At 36.9% G+C, this 19,104-nt stretch overlaps 1 protein-coding gene across 28 annotated transcripts in view; it reads left to right on the top strand.

The window, feature by feature from the left end:
- Celf2 (CUGBP Elav-like family member 2) overlaps positions 1 to 19,104 on the top strand; it is an 802,630-nt gene that overhangs the window by 664,808 nt on the left and 118,718 nt on the right. The gene's annotated exons all lie outside the window — the stretch shown is intronic.

Below are 19,104 nucleotides of genomic sequence, written 5' to 3' on the forward strand. Positions count from 1 at the left end.
TCTCCTGCTACATTTTTTATATGAGAGATGATAACTCTTAAGGGTCTACAGTAGTTTTCCCTGCAAGAAAGTAATAGTGCAGTTAACTAGAAGAATATAACTTTTCAAACATTAATTATCTGAAATGTTTTGCTAATGAGATTCATTCCCAAAAAATTCTAAAGTGTATGCTTTATGAGTTCTTCATTTATAAATATACAAAGAATTAATTCTCAGTAGAATTAGAGAAATGCTAACCATTTCATAAATGAGTTTATTTATAACCCAGAACTATGATTGTCACAGGTTAAATAGTGAGCATCACTAGGAATTTCACAGATCAGGACTTAAGTTCATTGACTCCTCATCTTGAAATAATCTCTTTGGTAATTTTTCTGTTTTACAATTTTCATAATATGTGGGTTTGGGGTTTTTTGTTTGTTTGGTTGGTTGGTTGGTTGGTTGGTTGGTTGGTTGGTTTGTTGCTTGGTTTGGTTTGGTTTGGTTTGGTAAGGTTTCTTGATTGTTTTCACTTTTGTTTTAAGTGCTTAGAAATAAAATTTTTAATTGGGTTTTCATTTTCAAGTGAAAAGTGGGAAATTTGAAATGAAAATTTTAGCTTTTTCTCAATGACCAAAAAACGATTTATGCCTATACATTATTCTAGACCTATAGAAGAAATTAGTCCTTTTCCTGCAAAAGGTGTCTTTAAACCCAAATATTAATAGTGGAAGGGAAGAATAAATAGTAAAGCAAACCACATGTAGAGATTTCCTGTTCTTTAAGTAAACCCGTAGAAGGCTCACCATTGTTATTATTAGTAAAGACCATTGCATGGTAATATATTTGGTATTTTATTGTAACTGAAGGTTGCAAATTGTAACAGGAATTCAGTTTGCAGTTTCTGAATATGGAAGAAGGTAATAGTGGTCACAGACATCAATGGAGAAGCTCAACGCCATTTTTTTAAGTACTGTCTGTATCACAGGAAGTAGCTAACTTCTGTGCTTTATATGGCCTGCTGGTTTATGAAGATAATTGATAGCTCTTTCCTCCCCCACCCCCCTTGGTAAGGTATAGTCAGGAAGAGAGGGACATGAATTTGTATTTGGCTGAACCATGTTGACAATTAAAAATGTAGTGAGCCACTTTTAGGCATCCTATGATATTAATGCCATCTAATTATAATGGGGATAATAGAGCTATTCCTTGTATAGTTAAGCTTTTGAAGTGCCCTTTTGGAAACTAGAGGTTTGTGATATTTGTTGTCAGTGTTCAACTATGAACTTAAACTCATCTCTTATCTCGCTTCTAAGTGTGACAATATATCCTTCTGTTGAAACAGACTAATACCACAGTTGGCACTTTTACTGTCCTTATCTTAGAGTATCCCAAAGTGATTTCTAAGTGTGTTAATTGGTTTTTGGCTCATTTTCCTGTGCAATAGATAACAGAAACACAAGAGGCATCTAGAGATTTTTTTGTACAGTGGGTCATTCCAGAAGGCAATGAGTACAATTTGGTATATGCTGACACCTGCTTCTGTGGCTTTGCCACAGGAGGTCATTATCTCCTTAAACCATGCTTGTGTTCCATTTCTTTTTATTCTTTAGTAATCACTAATCATCAGACTTACCCATACAAAAAGCAATACTTGTAGAAAGGGGTGTCACTCACAAAAACATAGACCAAAGATAAATTATATTTAAAGTTTAGAATAGTTTCTGATTGGAATAACAGAAATTAATTCACCATCATTTTGGATCCATAAGCCAAGCTCTGTTGGCAGGCCTAAACATTCAAGTTGTATGCTTACTGGAGAAGGAAGGAAGGGATGCCAGTTAAGCAGTTATCACCAGCCTAGTAATACTTTTTTTTTTGTGAAGTGGCATTGGTGTACTGTTCATCATTTATCTTCTGGTACCTTAATCCGCATTGCTTTACATTATAGCTGTACCAGAGATGGCTGGAAAAATAACGCTATTAATAAGCTAAAGTGAAAAAAATAATGGCTTTTTGAATGTCTTCATTCACAGATGATGCCACACAAGTATCTTTATAAATGTTCTTTGTTCATGTCCCTGATGAACACGTCACAATAAATTAGTCCCTTGGAGATTGTTTTATATTTGCATATAGCTTGCATTCATAATTGTGCTGTGTTCATTTGTTGGCAACTATATGTTAGCATCTATATGGGAGTTATAATATACAACTTTTGGACCAGTCATCACACAGTATCTCTGAGAAGCACGTGAGAGTTGTCAACCCCTTTTCAGGAAGCAAAAATGAAATGTAGTGAGACCTGCTGAAAGCTGCTTAGCTTCTGTGTCACCATGGGTTTTCTGCCTCAAAAGCTTGGATACCCGTTTGATAAGGCCTAACATCTGAAAGGAAGGCAGAACAGGGTTTAGTATCCTTACTTTTCACAGCAAAGGAATGTGTAGTCCAAATGCATTGATGATTTGACTCATCTGTGTGAAGTGGGACTAAGGTATCAATAGCACTGAGGCCTACACTCTTTCTGCTACACCTGAAGACTGTGGGATCCAGGATCCTTCCATTCTAATACACAATGCCTTAGTGAATAAAAAGGTTACTTAAGTAGCTTTCATTTTATCTCAAGTTTCAATTCCCATAGAATAAACAAATTCTAAGGTAGCAAATTGTCCCTTATCAAATGTCACAGGGGAAAGAAAGCACTCTTTTTCTCTGCTCTCAGAATAGAGTTTAGTTACCAGGACTTCTAATACCTCCCAATACCTCCAGTGAAAGCAGCAGCCACCACATTCACTGGCCAACTCTCAATGAACTACTTTTATTTTAAACAATACAGATTGTGGAAGTAACACAGACAATCTTTTGGGATGCCTTGCTTAATTGATGCAATAGAATCTTACTTCTGTTTGATTTGCACAGTCAATGGGAGGAGAAAGGGAGAGTACACTTACATCTTTATTCCCAAAGGAGTGTCTGGTATTTAAGTGCATGTAGATAAAATCTGGTCAGTTCCCTTACTGTTGAAATTTATTGGATAGTGTTTAATTTGTTTCCTTATTTCTTCTTTGGTGTCATTTTGATGCTGATAGTTTTATTAAGGATATTTGTTTTTTTTAATTATTCCTTTAAAATGTATTTTAAGGCAGATGCAAAATACTATCTTTTTCAGTGCTGAAGTTGGATTAAAACTTACAGTAATCATCACCTGATAACCAGACCACATATAACTCTGTCAACATTCACCACTGATTTTTCACTTTAATTGGAATCAGCTGATAGATGGCCCTATGGTTTTTAACACTCCAGGGTTAATCTGGAACCTGCTGATACAAAAAAAAAAAAAAGTTGTTTTATCTCTTGTTCTAAGACTGATGAAATGTTTTAAAGATAGCGTGTAATCGGTCTATTATCTTCTGGTGTTTCTGCTTATTCTGTTCTATGTAGCAATGTACAGTCTCAAAACTAATTATTCTGATGTAGTTAACATGTTTTTAGATAAGCTTGATTAGGCTAGACTGTTATTCATTCATTTAGGTAGACATAACCCCCACCACCAAGTTAAGAATGCTAATAGCTAATACTTATGGTTTTCTTTTGTTGTAAAGGCAATGAAAATATACTGGATACAGGATGTAGACTTCTAAACAAAATGTAGGCCTGTAGGCCAGTGGTTTTTGGTTTTGCTTTTGCTTTTAGACAGAGTTTCTCTGTATTGCTTTGGAGGTTGTCCTGGAACTCGCTCTGTAGACCAGGCTGGCCTCAAACTCACAGAGATCCTCCGGCCTCTGCCTCTGCCTCTGCCTCCCGAGTATTGAGATCAAAAGGCATGCAACACCAATGTCCAGCTCAGTGTCATTTTTAAATATTCATAAACAGTTATGACTATAAAGAAAACTTATAAGAACTAGCATTTTCTAAAAGTTTATCTGTTTTTTATAATATTTGAATTTCAAGCAAGCTTGTACATATCAATCCCAGTTCCCTCACCCTCCCCTCCTTCCCTTTACCCCCCAACCCCATCCTATCCCCTTTCTGCTCCCCAGGGAGGGTGAGGCCTTCCGTGGGGGATCTTCAAAGTCTGTCATATCATTTGAAGCAAGACCTAGGCCCTCCCCCATGTGTCTAGGCTGAGAGAGTACCCCTCTGTGTGGAATGGGCTCCCAAAGTCCATTCATAAACTAGGGATAAATACTGATCCACTACCAGAGGCCACATAGACTGCCCAGTCCTCCTAACTAACATCTACATTCATGGGGTCTGATTCAGTCCTATGCTGGTTTCCCAGCTGTCAGACTGGGGTCCATGATCTCCTCCTTGTTCATGTCAGCTAATTCTGTGGGTTTCTCCATCCTGGTCTTGACTCCTTTGCTCATCACGCCTCCCTCTCTGCAACTGGATTCCAGGAGTTCGGCTCAGTGTTTAGCTGTGACTGTCTGCTTCTGCTTCGATCAGCTACAGGATGAAGGCTCTAGGATGGCATATAAGGTAGTCATCAATCTCATATCTGGGAAGGGCATTTAAGGTAGCCTCTCCACTATTGCTTAGATTGTTAGTTGGGGTCATCTTTATAGATCTGTGGGCATTTCCCTAGTGCCAGATTTCTCTTTAAACCTATAGTGGCTCCCTCTATTATGGTATCTCTTTTCTTGCTCTCCTCTGTTGTTTCCCCTAACTCAATCTTCCTGCTCCCTCATGTCCTCCCCTTCTCTTTCTCCTAACTCCCTCTCCCCTCCCCACATGCACCCAATTTTCTTCAGAGATCTTGTTCCCTTTCCCCTTCTCAGGGGACAATGTATGTGTCTTAGGATACTCCTAGTTTCCTAGCTTTTCTGGCAGTGTGGATTGTAGGCTGGTGATCCTTTGCACTATGTCTAATATCCATGTGTGAGTAAATACATACCATATCTTTTTGTGACTTGGTTACCTCACTCAGGATGTTTTCTTCTAGTTTCATTCATTTGCCTGTGAATATCAAGATACCATTGTTTTTTCCAATGAGTAGTACTCCATTGTGAAAAAGTACCACATTTTCTCCATCCATTCTTCAGTTGGGGGTTATCTAGGTTGCTTCCAGGTTCTGGCTATTACAAATAATGCTGCTATGAACATAGTTGAACAGATGTCCTTGTTGTATGAGAATGTGCATCTTTTGGGTACATGCCTAAGAGTGGACTTTCTGGATCTTGACTAATTCCCATTTTCCTGAGGAACCACCATACTGATTTCCAAAGTGGCTATACAAGTTTATACTCATACCAGCAGTGGAGGAGAGTTGCCCTTTCTCCATATCTCCAGCATAAGCTGTCTTTGGTATTTTTTATTTTAGCCATTCTGACAGGAATAAAATGATACCTCAGAGTTGTTTTGATTTTCATTTCCCTGATGGCTAAGGATGTTGTGTAGTTTCTTATGTATCTTTCAGCCATTTTGGATTCCTCTATTGATAATTCTCTACTTAGTACCATATCCCACTTTTTAATTGGATTATTCAGTGTTTTGTTAACTAGCTTCATGAATTCTTTGTATATTTTAGAAATCAGCCCTCTGTGAGATGTGGGGTTGGCGATGATCTTTTCCCATTCTGTGGGCTGCCATTTATTATTCCTGTTTGCAGAAATGTAAACAGTAATCTACATAATATTTTTAAATACTTTTTACTAATCTTTGAGAATTTTGTACAAGGTATTTGATCATATTGACTCCCATTCATTCCTCTCACTCCTCCCAGGTAATCTGTAGACTGCTACTGACATTTCAAGGAAGACTTGAGACTCAAAACTTTTATACAAAGGTTAGCCAGTTAGAGTTCATGGACTGTTTTTGAACAGTAACTGCCATGTGTTTTTCAGGCAATAAAGAAAGAAATATAAGTTACACTGTGTGGTAATTCTGTTCTTATAGCCACAATGAGTTTGCTTGTAAAGTAACTAGGTATTACTAAGGAACAGAGGTTTGCAGAAATTAAGAGTAGCATGATATGGAGCTGTATAGCTGTTCTTTTATAGGTGAAAAATTATCAAAGGAGAAATTGTTTTATTAAAACTCAAAAATATGACTTCCAGCACCAAACCCTATAATTGGAAACTAGTTGGATGGTTTTGGTTAAGAAGATAATACAGGATGTTTGTTTTTGTTTCTAGGATTCAGTTCCAGTCATCTCTTGACTCCTATTTGCTATTTGAATATATAGCTAATCACTTTCAAACAGACTTAGCGCTGCAGCCAGACACTTAGTGTGTCACAAATTGAAAATGAGCCATGTGTTCTATGGCACCCTCACCAAAAGTACAAAAAGAAGATATCAAGCTAACGCATATATAACATACACTGTCTGGATTTTCAATTTCATGTAGCTAACTTAGAAATGAATTTAGATATTACCCCATATTCCCTGGCTTCCCATATATATATATATATGTATGTATGTATGTATGTATGTATGTATGTATCTGAAAAAGATAGTTATTATAAAGTTACATCTAGTAAATTACAAGCAGACTCCATTTGAAGGGGAAAAGCATTCAGAAATTTAAAAGCTGTTAGACATGATGGGTGGAGTTTAGATATTTTTAATTTTTTTAATGCCAACAAAATCTTTTCATTGTTTCTCCAAAGCAGCATAACTTAAAGAAGTCTCAGCATCAAATAAGGAATATGAAGAAGACTAATGAGATGAAAAGCAATCTGAGTCTTTAGGCTCTAGAACTTAGAAGTGCCCTAATTGGGTGGCCTGAATTTCCTATCTGGGGACTTTCCAGAGCAACCAACACCCAGATATGCCCTGGCATTGGTGTCACAAAATTAGGTCATGAGAGTATGTTCTGGATAATACCTTTTTTCTAAACTAAGTCTTCTGGGTACAGTTTTTAAGAGTCTGCATTTGCCATTGTAGTTGAGAATAAATCATGTTAAAAACTCACCTAAATACCACCTCAGTGGTAAGAAAACAGGCTTATAAAAGAGAACTCTTTAGGGTCACTAGAGAAGTTATACAAATAGTTTTCAAGAAGCAAATTGTTCCAGTGATTTCTATTCTTTTCATTTTAAGGATCACATTTACATGTGGATGTCTTTCTTATGTTTTACTTAATTTCCATTTGCAAATATAAGACTGATAAAAAGTTAAGAATATTTTCTCATAGCAATGATACTTTATAAATGAAATTCTGACCAATGAGGATTAAAAAAAATGATATATTTTTTCTATTTATATGGTGCCACTGCTCTTAATCTTGACAGCATACCTCTTCATAGTTCTATTACTTTTTCATATGTGGACATTCGTGAATGCTTTACATGGATTTCTAGAACTCCCATCTGCTAGCTCATAATTTACCAGGAAAAGAAATCACATGGGATCCTAGAATGATTGTTATCATTCTAGGCTGATATTTCTAGTTCAGACTTATTTACATCACCCTGTACACTTGCTGCACACCTGCCTCTCAGGTCTTTCAGGATCACTTGAGACCAATAGTACTTTAGGGATACAGTGAAGGGAGGGAGAGTGGAGTTTAATCTGACCAATGGGTCAGCTGTTTTTAAAGTACTGCAAAGAGCTGGAGAGATGACACAGTAGCTAAGAATTATTGATGCTCTTCCAGAGGACATGGATTCTGTTCCTAGCACCCACATAGTACTTATACCCATCTATATGTCTAGTTCTAGGGGATCCAACACCCTTTTCTGGCCTTCAGGGTCACCAGACATGCACATGGTGCATAGATAAGCATCCAGGCAAAACACCCTTATGCATAAAAGACAAAGTAATGATATTTATAAATTAAAAATAGAAGTACTAGCTGAGGAAGAAATAAAAAGGATAGAAATTAACTTTTGTATATTTTTGTACTAATTGTTTTCATGTGAGAAAATGAAATTTAAGAATTATTAACAATGACAAAATGTTGGACATTATTAGCAGGAAGTATTTTTTCCTCTCTCTCAGTCTTGTAAATTGTACCATGTGGTTTATTTATTTAAAAAGAAAAAAGGATATTCTCATCAAAGTGGCCTAAAAACAGGTTAAACACATCTCTATTCATAAACTTCTATGTACTTGTTAAAATTTTAAAACTAAATTTATCCTTACAGTATATTTGAAATAATAGCCGTTGAGAATAGTCCCTATATTCCAAGGTCTGAAATGGACACAGTATGCTATTCTGAGCTGTTATTATTGTATCATACAGATGTTTTTAAGCCACCAGGTATTACATTAATGAGGATAAGCTAAACTATAACAAAATAGATTATTTTTTTTTTTTTTAGTATCAAGAATCTTGCATGGGTTGGGCCTGACAGTGCATACCTTTTATCCCAAACCTCAAGTGTCAGCTGCAGGTAGATCTCTATGAGTTCAAGATCAGGTTGGTATACATAGTAAATTCCAGGACAGGCAGAGCTATATAAAGAAACATTGTCCCAAAACAATTACGAAGAGTCCTGCATGGGTGCTTCTGGCTGATAGACAGCTTACATCCCCCATGAGTCTCCAAGGATCTAGGCATCTTTGTCTTTTAGCTGTGCCATCTCCATTCATGCAATACAAAAAGGAAAGAACACGAGGAGGTCTGTCATGTCCGTTCTATTCAAAGGCAGGTCCTGGGGCAGGAAATGTCTCTTCTACTTGCATCCTCCTCGATGCATGTGGCCTCCTGAAAGGGACTAGCAAATGTGGTTTTTAGCAGCCTAGCCCTGACACTGTGGGCAAAAAGAATGGGTTTGGGTAGACAACCAGTATTCTCTGCCACAAGGGTTCTTTTGGGGGAGTTTGTTGTTTATTTTTAAATATTGTTTTTCTTCTCACATAACATATCGTGGATATGGTTCTCTTTCCTCTTCCCAGTTCCTCCCCAGTTCCCCTCTCAATACAGATCCAATCCCTTTCTATCCCTCATTAGAAAACAAACAGGATTCTAAGAAATAACAATAAATTAAAATAAAATATAGGTAAAAAGATAATGAGATGAAAATTAACACATTGGAATTAGACAAGCAAAACAGGAGAGGATCCCAAGAGAATGAACAAGAATCAGAGACCCACTAGTTCATTCAGTCAAAAATCCCATTGATAACAATAACTGGAAGCCATAATATGTATGCAGAGAACCTGGTACAGACATGGGCAGGCCCTATGCATACTGCCCCAGTCTCTGTGAGTTCATATGAGCTTTGATAATGCTGATTAAAGGACATTGTTTACGTAGTATCATCCATCCATCCCTTCTACGTTTTATATTCTTTCGGCTTCTCTATTAGGGTTCCCTAAGGTCTGAAGGAAGAGATTCGGTAGAGACATCCCATTTAGGGATGAGTGTTTCATAGTCTCTTACTCAATGCTTATTTTCTCTGTATTTGTTCCCACAACAAATCAGAAGCTTCTCTGATGATGGTTGACCAAGGCATTGATCTTTGTGTATAACTGAATGTTCTTAAGAGTCATTTTATTGCTGGATGTTTTGCTTTTGTTTTAGAACAGTGATATTTTGTTTTACTCTACATCCCTGGACTGTATAGTCTTTGGTTCATGGTCACCCAAACAGTATTAGATATGGATACCATCTGGTGGAATGGGCCCTGAGTCAAACCAGATATTAGTTGGTTATTCCCATATGTTTTGTGCTACTACTGCTCAAGCATATCTTGTAGGCAGGACACCATTGTAGATCAACAGATTTGGGGCTGGGTTGGTACTTATATTTCTCCTTTGGTAGTGTGCAGAGTACTTTCCTATGCTAAAGACTGTAGAATGTACGAGCAAAGTCCTATGTAGGAACTTCTCCATATTCAGTGAGTTATTTATATGTTGTCATCGGCAGTGGGGTGGGCCTTGCTGTCAGTTTGTGGAGAGAAACCAAGAGTCTTGGCAGTAGACTGGGTTGTTTTGGGATTACTGTGGGACCCTTTTGGCAAATAACTCAATTAGCTGTAATAAAAACCCAGTACTGGAAACTTCACTTGGTGACAAGATATAGCCAGTTAGGAATCTGTCCTCCCTTATAATTTTGTGACTTCATTTAGATTGTCTTCATGTTTTAAGAAGCTTCTATTGTATTAGATTTCCATACTACTTCTCAGATGGCTTATAATTTTAGCTGACTCTCCCTGAATTCCCTTCCTTGTCCCTGCTTCTTCTCTCACTTCTCCCTTCCCACTTGATCCTGCTGTTAGCTCCTCATCCATCTACTGCTATCTATTCTATTTCCTTTTCCTAATGAGATCTATCTGTACCTCCTAGTCCCTTACTATATTCTTAATCCCTATAGTTCTACAAATCGAAGCTTGGTTATCATTGGCTTAACAGCTAATATCTTCATGAGTAAATCCATACCATATTTGTCTTTCTAAATCTATGATACCTCACTCGTGTTGATTTTTTTCTAGTTACATCCATTTACCTACAAATTTCATTTTTTTTAAAGTGAAATAATACTCCAGTGTGAAAATATACCATATTTTCTTTATCTGTTATTCTGTTAAGGGACATCTAGGTTGTTTCCAAATTCTTCCTATGATAAATAGAGTAGCAATGAACATAGTTGTACAAATATCTCTATAGTAGGATGAAAGGTCTTTGGGGTATATGCCTAAGAGTGGAATGGCTGGATGTTGGAGCAGATTGATTCCCATCTTCCTCAGAAACTGCCACACTGATTTTCATAGCTGTACAAGTTTATACTCCCAAAGCAGTAGATGAGTGTTACCCTTATTCCACATGCTCACCAACATGAGAAGTTGCTTCTTTTATTGATTTTAGTCATTCTGATAGTTGTAAGACAAAATCTCAAAGTTTTAATTTTCATTTCTCTGATGGCTAAGGATGTTGAGCATTTCTTTAAGTGTTTCTCAGGCATTTTTTGAGTTTACACTTTTGAGAATTCTGTGTTTAGATCTATACCCCATTTTAATTGGGTAATTTGTTTTCTTGATATCTAGGGGATTTTTTTGGAGTTCTTTATATATTTTGTATATTAGCCCTCCATTAGATGTATAGTTGATAAAAATATTTTGCTGTTCTGTGGACTGCCATTTTGTTCAAATGACACTGTCCTTTGCCATGAAGAGGTTTCTCAGTTTCAAGAAGTCCCATTTATAAATTGTTGATTTTAGCATCTAAGCTAATAGTATTCTATACAGAAAGTCTTTTCCTGTGCCAAAGAGTTCAAGACTGTTCCCCACTGTCTCTTATATCAGGTTTAGTGTATCTGATTTCATGTTGAGGTCTTTAGACAATTGAGAATTGAGTGTTGTGCAAGGTGATGAGTATGGATTTATTTGACATTGTTTACATGAAGCCATCCAATTTAACCAGCACCATTTACTGAATATGCTGTCTTTTTTCCCAGTGTGTGTTTCTGACTTTCTTATTAAAAAGCAGGTGTTTATAGGTGTGTGGATTTTATGTTTGGGTCTTCAAATTGATTGCACTGATCAACAAGTCTGTTTTTGTGCCAATACCATGCTGGGTTTTTTTTTTCCCCTTATTTTACATATCCATCCCAGTTCCTCTCCCTCCCTCCTGTGCCCCTAGGCCCTCCCATCCCACCTGCCCTCTCCACAAGGAGGATGATGCCTTCCAGGAGGGATCAACAAAATCTATCAAGTCATTTAAAGTAGGGACTAGGCCCTCCCTCCTGCCTCTAGGTTAAGGGAGAATCCCTCCATGGGGAATGTGCTCCCAAAGTCCTTTTGTGCACCAGGGATACATCCTGGTTCCACTGTCAGAGGTCCCTTAGACTGCCCAGGCCTTCTTACTGAGACCCATGTTTGAGGGGTCTGAGTCGGTCCAATGCTGGTTTCACAGCTATCAGGCTCGGGGGTCCATTAGCTCCCCCTTGTCCAGGTCAGCTGTCTCTGGATTTCTGTAGCCTCGTCTTGCCCCCATTTACTGTAATTCTATAGTACAACTTGGTATTAAGGGTGATAATGCCTCCTTTGTATTATTGTTGTTGTTGTTATTCAGGATTGTTTTACCTATTCTGAGTTTTTTGTATTTCCAAATGAAACAAAATTTTGCTTTCAATGTCAGTGAAGAATTGTATAGGAATTTGGACAGCAATTTTAGACTTTTTTTCTGTAGGATAGCCATTTTTTTTTTTTTTTTTACTATATTAATCCTACTGATCCATGAGCATGGGAGATCTTTCCATGTTCTGATATCTTCCATCTTCCTCAGTTTTTTCATTAGTGTCTCAGAATTTTTATGATACATGTTTTTCACTTGCCTGGTTAGAGAAATCCCCAAGATATTTTATATTACTTGAGGCTCTTGTAAAGGGTGTTATGTTCCTTATTTCTTTCTCAGTCTGTATGCCATTTGTATATAGGAGGACCACTGATTTTTTTTTTTTAGTTAATTTTGCATATAGCTTCTTTGCTGAAAGTATTTATCAGCTGTAGGAATTGCCTGGTGGAATTTTTAGGGTCACTAATATATACTGTCATAACATCTGCAAATAAAAATACTTTGAGTTCTTCCTTTCCAGTTTGTGTACCCTTTAGTTGTCTTAATGCTCTAGCTAAGACTATATTGAATAAATATGGAGTATGGACAGACATGTCTTATTCCTGAACTGCTTTGAGATAGTCTCCATTTAAGTTATGTTGGCTATGGGCTCACTGCAAACTGCCTTTATTATGTTGAGGTATGTTCCCTGTATCCCCTAGTATCTCCAGGACTTTTATCATGAAGGGGTATTAAATTTTATCAAAGGCCTTTTCTGCATCCAATAAAATGATTATGTGGGGTTTTTTAGTTTGTTTATATAGTAGATTACATTTTTAGGTTTACATACGTTGAACCATTCATATATCTCTGGGATGAACCCTACTAGACAATAGTAGACGATTTCTTGATGTGTTCTTGGATTGTTTGCAAGTATTGAGAATTTTTGCCTCCTGTGTTCATGAGGAAAATTGGTATATAATTCTTTCTCTGTTGGATCTTTATGTGGTTTGGGTAGCAGGGTAACTGGCATCCTAAAACAAATTGATCAGTATCCCTCCTATTTCTATTTTGTGAAGCATTAACTCTTATTTTAAAGTCTGGCAGAATTCTGGGCTACAACCACTGGGCCATGAGGTTTTTTTTTTGTTTTTGTTTTTGTTATAAGATTTTTTCTTAATTACTTCTTCTATTTCGTTAGGGGTTATAAGTCCCTTTAAATGGCTTATCTGCTCTTGATTTAATTTTGGTAAGTAGTATGTATCAAAAAAATTATCCATTCTAGATTTTCCCAATTTGGTGTAATACATGCTTTTTTTATCTTTTTTTTATTAATTTATTTTTTACATTCCAATCCCAGTTCCCTTTCTCTCCTCTCTACCCACTCCCCTACCTTACCCCCACCTTCCACCTGTTCCATGGAGAGGGAAAGGCTTCCCCTAGGAAGTCTACTAAATCTTTTCACATCATCTCCTTGAGGCAGGACCAAGGCACCTCTCCACCCTACATACACCTATGTCTAGGCTGAGCAAGGTATCTCTCCATATATAATGGGCTCCACTATGTCAGTTTGTGCTTTAGTGTTAGATCTTGGTCTCTCATCAGTAACCTTATATATTGTCCCAGTCACACCATTGTCACCTTTATTAAGGGAGTATAGTTTGGTTTTATGCAGGTTCCCCATTAGTCAGACCTAAGTCAGCGATCTCTCACTAACTCCAGTCAGTTGATTCTATAGCTTTCCCCATCATGGTCTTGACTCCTTTGTTTGTATTATCGTTCCTCCCTCACTTCAATTGTATTCCAGGAGCTTGACACAATGGTTAGTTGTGAATTTCTGTATCTGTTTCCATTTGTTTCTGGAAGATGGTTCTAACTTCTCTGGGGTTGTGGGTTGTAGGCTGGCTATCTTTTTCTTTATGTCTGATATCCATTTATGAGTGAGTACATACTATATTTGTCTTTCTGGTTTTGGGTTACCTCACTCAGGATGGTTTTCTCTAGTTCTATCCATTTGCCTATGAATTTTAGGATGTCATTGTTATTTACTACTGAGTAGTACTCCACTGTGTAAATAAACCACATTTTCTTTATCCAATCATAAGTTGAGGGGCATCTAGGTTGTTTCCAAGATCTGGCTATTACAAATAACATTGCCATGAACAAAGTTGAGAAAATGTCCTTATGGTGTGAATGTGCCTCCTTTGGGGGTCTTGAGGTAGATTGTTCCCTAATTTTCTGAGAAATCACCATACTGACTGCCCCAGTGGCTGTACAAGTCTGTGCTCCCACCAGCAATGGAGAATTGTACCCCTTTCTCCACATCCTCTCCAGCATAAGCTGTCATTGGTATTTTTTAATCTTAGCCTTTCTGATCTGTGTAAGATGGAATCTCAGAGTGCATTTCCCTGATGACTAAGGATGTTGAGCATTTCTTTAAGTGTCTTTTTGGCCATTTGAGATTGTTCTGTTGAGAATTATCTGTTTAGATCAGAATACAGGCTTTTAAGGTATGTCCTTATGATTTTCTGGATTTCCTTGGTGTCTGTTTCTTCCCCATTTTCATTTCTAATTTTATTAATGTGGATTTTCTCTCTGCTTTTTAGTTAATTTGGATAAGACTTTGTCAATCTTACTGATTTAAGAACAAACTCTTTGTTTCATTGATTCTTTGTAAGTATTTTTAAGTAAAATTAATTTTTTAGCTAATATTTTTCCTTATTTTACATAACAATCCCAGTACCCTCTCCCTCCCATCTTCCCATCCCCCCATCACATCCCCCATTCAATCTCCAGGGAGGGTGAGGTCCATGAGGGGTCAACAAAATCTGTCAGGTATGTCCTAGGCCTTCCCCCATGTCTCTAGGATAAAGGAATATCCCTCCATGGGAAATGGGCTCCTGAAGTCCATTTGTGCACTAGGGATACATTTGGATGTGTTATATATTCATTTTCATTCAGTTCTGGAGAATCTCTAACTTCTTTCTTAATTTCTGTCTTGACCTCTTTTTCATTCAGTAGTGAGTTATTCAGTTTCCATGAGTTTGTAAACTTTCTATTGTTTCTACTGTGTTGACATCTAGCTTTAATTCCTGGTTATTTGATAGAATGCAGTGAATTATTTCAGTTTCTTGTACCTGCTGAAACTTGTTCTGTGTCTGAGTATGTGGCCAGTTTTGGAGAAAGTTCCAAGACATGCTGAGAAAAAATTATATTCTTTTGTGTTGTAAATGTCTATTAGGTTCATTTGTTTTATAATCTTAGTTACTTCCAGCATTTCTGTTTAGTTTTTGTCTGGATGACTTGTCTATTGACAAGAATGGGGTGTTGAAGTCTCCCACTATCAATGTGTAAGGATCAATGTATCCTTACACATAAGTTGTAGTGGTGTTTCTTTTATAAACTTGGGTAACCTTGTGTTTGGTGCATAGTTGTTAAGAATTGCAATGTCTTATTGTCTTATTGGTGGATTATCCCTTTGAATAGTATGAGGTTTTGTGTGTGTGTGTGTGTGTGTGTGTGTGTGTGTGTGTGTGTGTATGTGTGCGCACACGCGTGCGCTTGATTGATTTTCTAATCTGGGATTATTTATTCACTGTGGTTTTGGGAAGTATAGCTAATGTCTTGATGTTGGGTTTCTCCCTTCTAACACCTACTGTAGGACTAGGTAGATATTGATTAAATTTGGTTTTATCATGGAATGTCTTTTCTCCATCTATTATGATTGGAAAATTTTGCTGAGCATAGTAGTGTGGGCTGCCAGCTATGATCTCTTTTAGAGTCTGTAGCATGTCTTTCTTGGCCCTTCATACTTTCAGAGAGAGGCTCCATTAAAGAGTCGGGTGTTATTGTAATAGGTCTCCCTATTTTGCATAGTCTTTTCTCTTGCAGCTTTTAAAATCCTTTTTTTTTTTTTTTTTTTTTTTTTGCTCTGTATAGGATGTGTTTGGATTATTATGTGCTGAGGGGATTTTCTTTTCTGGGCCAGTATATTTGGTGTTCTGTATGCTTCTTGTACATTGATAGGTATCTTCTTTAGGTTATATAATTTTCTTACAAGATTTTGTTGAAATTTTACATTTTTTGATCTGAATTTCTTTTCCTTCCTCTATTATTATTCTTAGATTTGGTCTCTTTATAGTGTTCTAGATCTCCTGGATATTTTGTGCCAGGAGATTTTTTTTTTTTTTAGATATAGCATTTTCTTTGACTGGGGTAACTTGTTCTTCCATTTGTCTTTAATGCCTGCAATTCTCTCAAAAATCTCTTGTATTCTGTTGGTGAGGCTAACCTCTGAGGTTCTTCTTTACGTTCCTAAATTTTTCATTTACAGATTTTCCTGTTTGATTTTTTGTTATTGATTCTGTCTCCACTTTCAAGATGTAAACTGTTTTCTTCATTTCCTCCCACTCTGTGTTTTCATAGATTTTTTTAAAGGAATTTATTAATTTCTTCTTTAGGGATCAGAAATAAAAAAATGTATACCCAGTCCATTCTCATAAAATGGAATGTTGTATGGACAGTACTTACCACTTGTGGCCCAGATTGGAAAGCTGTACTTACAGAACATGAAGCACAAAACAGAAAACAAGACCTATAATGCTGTAAGTTGAGCAGATGGGGGAAAGGCCTTAAGTGAGTTAGACACTTATTTCAAAAACTAATGTCAGGATTGGAGAGTTGACTCAGTAGTTAAGAATGTTGAATGCTCTTGCAAAGAAACTGGGTTCTATTCCCAGCACCCACATGGTGGATCAGCAACTATTTGTAACTCTGGTCTAAGGGGAAACAACACCCTTTTCTGGCCTCTGCTGACACAAAGGCATGTATATGTACATGGGCATACACATAGGCAAAACCCATATACATTTTTAAAAATATTAATCATTGAAAAATTTTAAAACCTAGCATTCTGAGATACCATGTTTGACAGCATTCTATGTCCCAAGTAGTGGCAAGGAGCCATGGAAGCTCACAGAGACATGGTGATCATTAAAGTAGCAAAGGAATAAAGTCACAACAGAGTTGTAGCAAGAAGCAGAAGTTTATCAGGCAGTAAGGGATCCTTTCATGCATTTTGAATTTGCTGGGAAACTCTCTGAGAATGAAGTCTACCATCTGGGAACTCCTTTTTGTGGAGGTACCTAACATTGCTAGCAGTGTGTGCCCCAAATTTCTGCTGACATGTTCCTCGTCCCTTTCTGTCTTTGGCACCCAGAACACAGCATCTCCATGCAAAGTCCTGAATGGCTTTTTTTTTTCTTTCTCTATTGTTGAATAACAATAAAGTGACAAAACCAGGTGCAAAGTCTTTTTATAGTATTGATACTTGGGTGTACTCATTAGATAGTAACAGTTTTTATTTCAAATAAACTTTTAGGGAATTTTTGCCTCATGGAGACATACTATAGACTATGCAATAAATAAGAAAGTCAATCAAAATGGTTCCATTAAAACTGATTTTCTGTTTAGAGGTCATGTAAATAGATGTTCGGAGTATTCGGAGGCCATGCAAATGGTTGAACTTGGATGATTCTGTGTAATTACTTCAGAAAGCCAATCAAGACAATCAATTCTAACCCCCTATTAAAGAGTTCATGGTCATCACTTTCAAAAAAAGGTCCCTTATCCTTATCTCCTGTCCAGAGACCCATTGAGGCAGCTTAGCTTAGCATGTGGTCAGCTTATCAGTACTGCATTTCCTTAGCTCAGTGTCATTTGTTAAAAGATTGGAGTCATTGGGGGATGACAGCTTTCATGAGTTCTGGTAGTGACCTGACAGTTTGTGGCTGTCACATGCCACTTTCCTATCCTCCTGTTGTTATTATCTAATGATAGGATCCATGGTAATTTCTCTGTCAGATATGTGGTAGCCCATGCTGCTGAGAGTGGGTGGCATTGGGCCATTTCCACTTCCCAGTAGAGGACACTAATATCAATCATAGCAAGAATCCAGATAATAAAGCAGGAATAACATAGTTCACCTCTGCCTTCCACTGCCCTTATCCTCCTCTTCTCTGGTTTCTTTAATTTTCTCTTTCTTTTGTTTACTCTTTAAAAAAAAAAACAGTTTTTAAATTTAAGTATCATATTCTTCTTTTCCCCTAAGTTCTCCTAGATACCCTCTCAACTCCCCATCACCACCTATGCAACTTTTAAGTTCTTTCTCAAAAGAACAAACAAAAATCCAACCCAACAAATCCCCAAAACCAAGAAAACAAAATAAAATACCTCTCTAAATAAAACAAAACTTCAAACTGTAACCAAATAAAAGCAAAAAACAACTGTGGAGTCCAATATATGTAAAAAAAAAAAAAAAAAGATTGGAGTCATAATGTAACCCACCCTGACCAGCCTCAAAAGGAAATCTGCTTGGAATATGTTTACAGTCAAGGCTTGCTAGAGAAGCATGATAAACTAAAGATAGATAATAATCCTTAACATTTGTAAAGAACTTTTTGTGTATTTTATGTGTTTTTAATCCTATTGTTAACCCTATATTACAAATAAGAATGAGAGTGAAATAATTTGTTAAACATTCCATCAAACTGAGACTCTAATAAGGGACAAGTAACTGATACAGACTAGGGATCTTGACTGGATTCATTTTTCCTACCAGTTAAAGAATTAAAAGGCAAGAAAAATCTCAGGTGGGACAAGTAGCATGGAGAAATTTGGCAAACCACAGACAGAATCAGCAGTTGAAGAAAGGCATTGGGGCTAGGAAACACATGCATGCAGCAGACATACAAAGAAAAAAATCTCTTACAATGCAGAGGGAAGACCCAAGAAGATGAAAACCCATCTCTTCTTGACAACTGGGGTTTTCTAAGACTCTAAATAAAGAGTTTTCCTCCATTAGTTTAGAATTGGTCTCCATAACCTCTCTAGCATAAATGGTCTTTAATGTTTTTTATTTCAGCCTTTTTAACAGGAATAAGATGCTATCTCAGAGTTGTTTTGATTTGCATTTCAAGGTGGGAACAATTGTAATAGTGCTTATAAGTATTAGCTCTCAAGAGTTCCTAGATGGTAATAAGAAGTCTGAGGTAAATAACAGTCTTTATGTTAGCTTAACATTATGGTTCCCATAGCCAAAAGCTTTCCCTCTTCATTTTATCTTGTAAGGGCCAGAGTGTGGAAGTAAGGATAATATCTTCCTTCAATTCCTTAAAAAC

The sequence above is a fragment of the Phodopus roborovskii genome, unplaced genomic scaffold, assembly GCF_943737965.1.
Source record: "Phodopus roborovskii unplaced genomic scaffold, PHOROB, whole genome shotgun sequence".
NCBI lineage: Eukaryota > Metazoa > Chordata > Mammalia > Rodentia > Cricetidae > Phodopus > Phodopus roborovskii.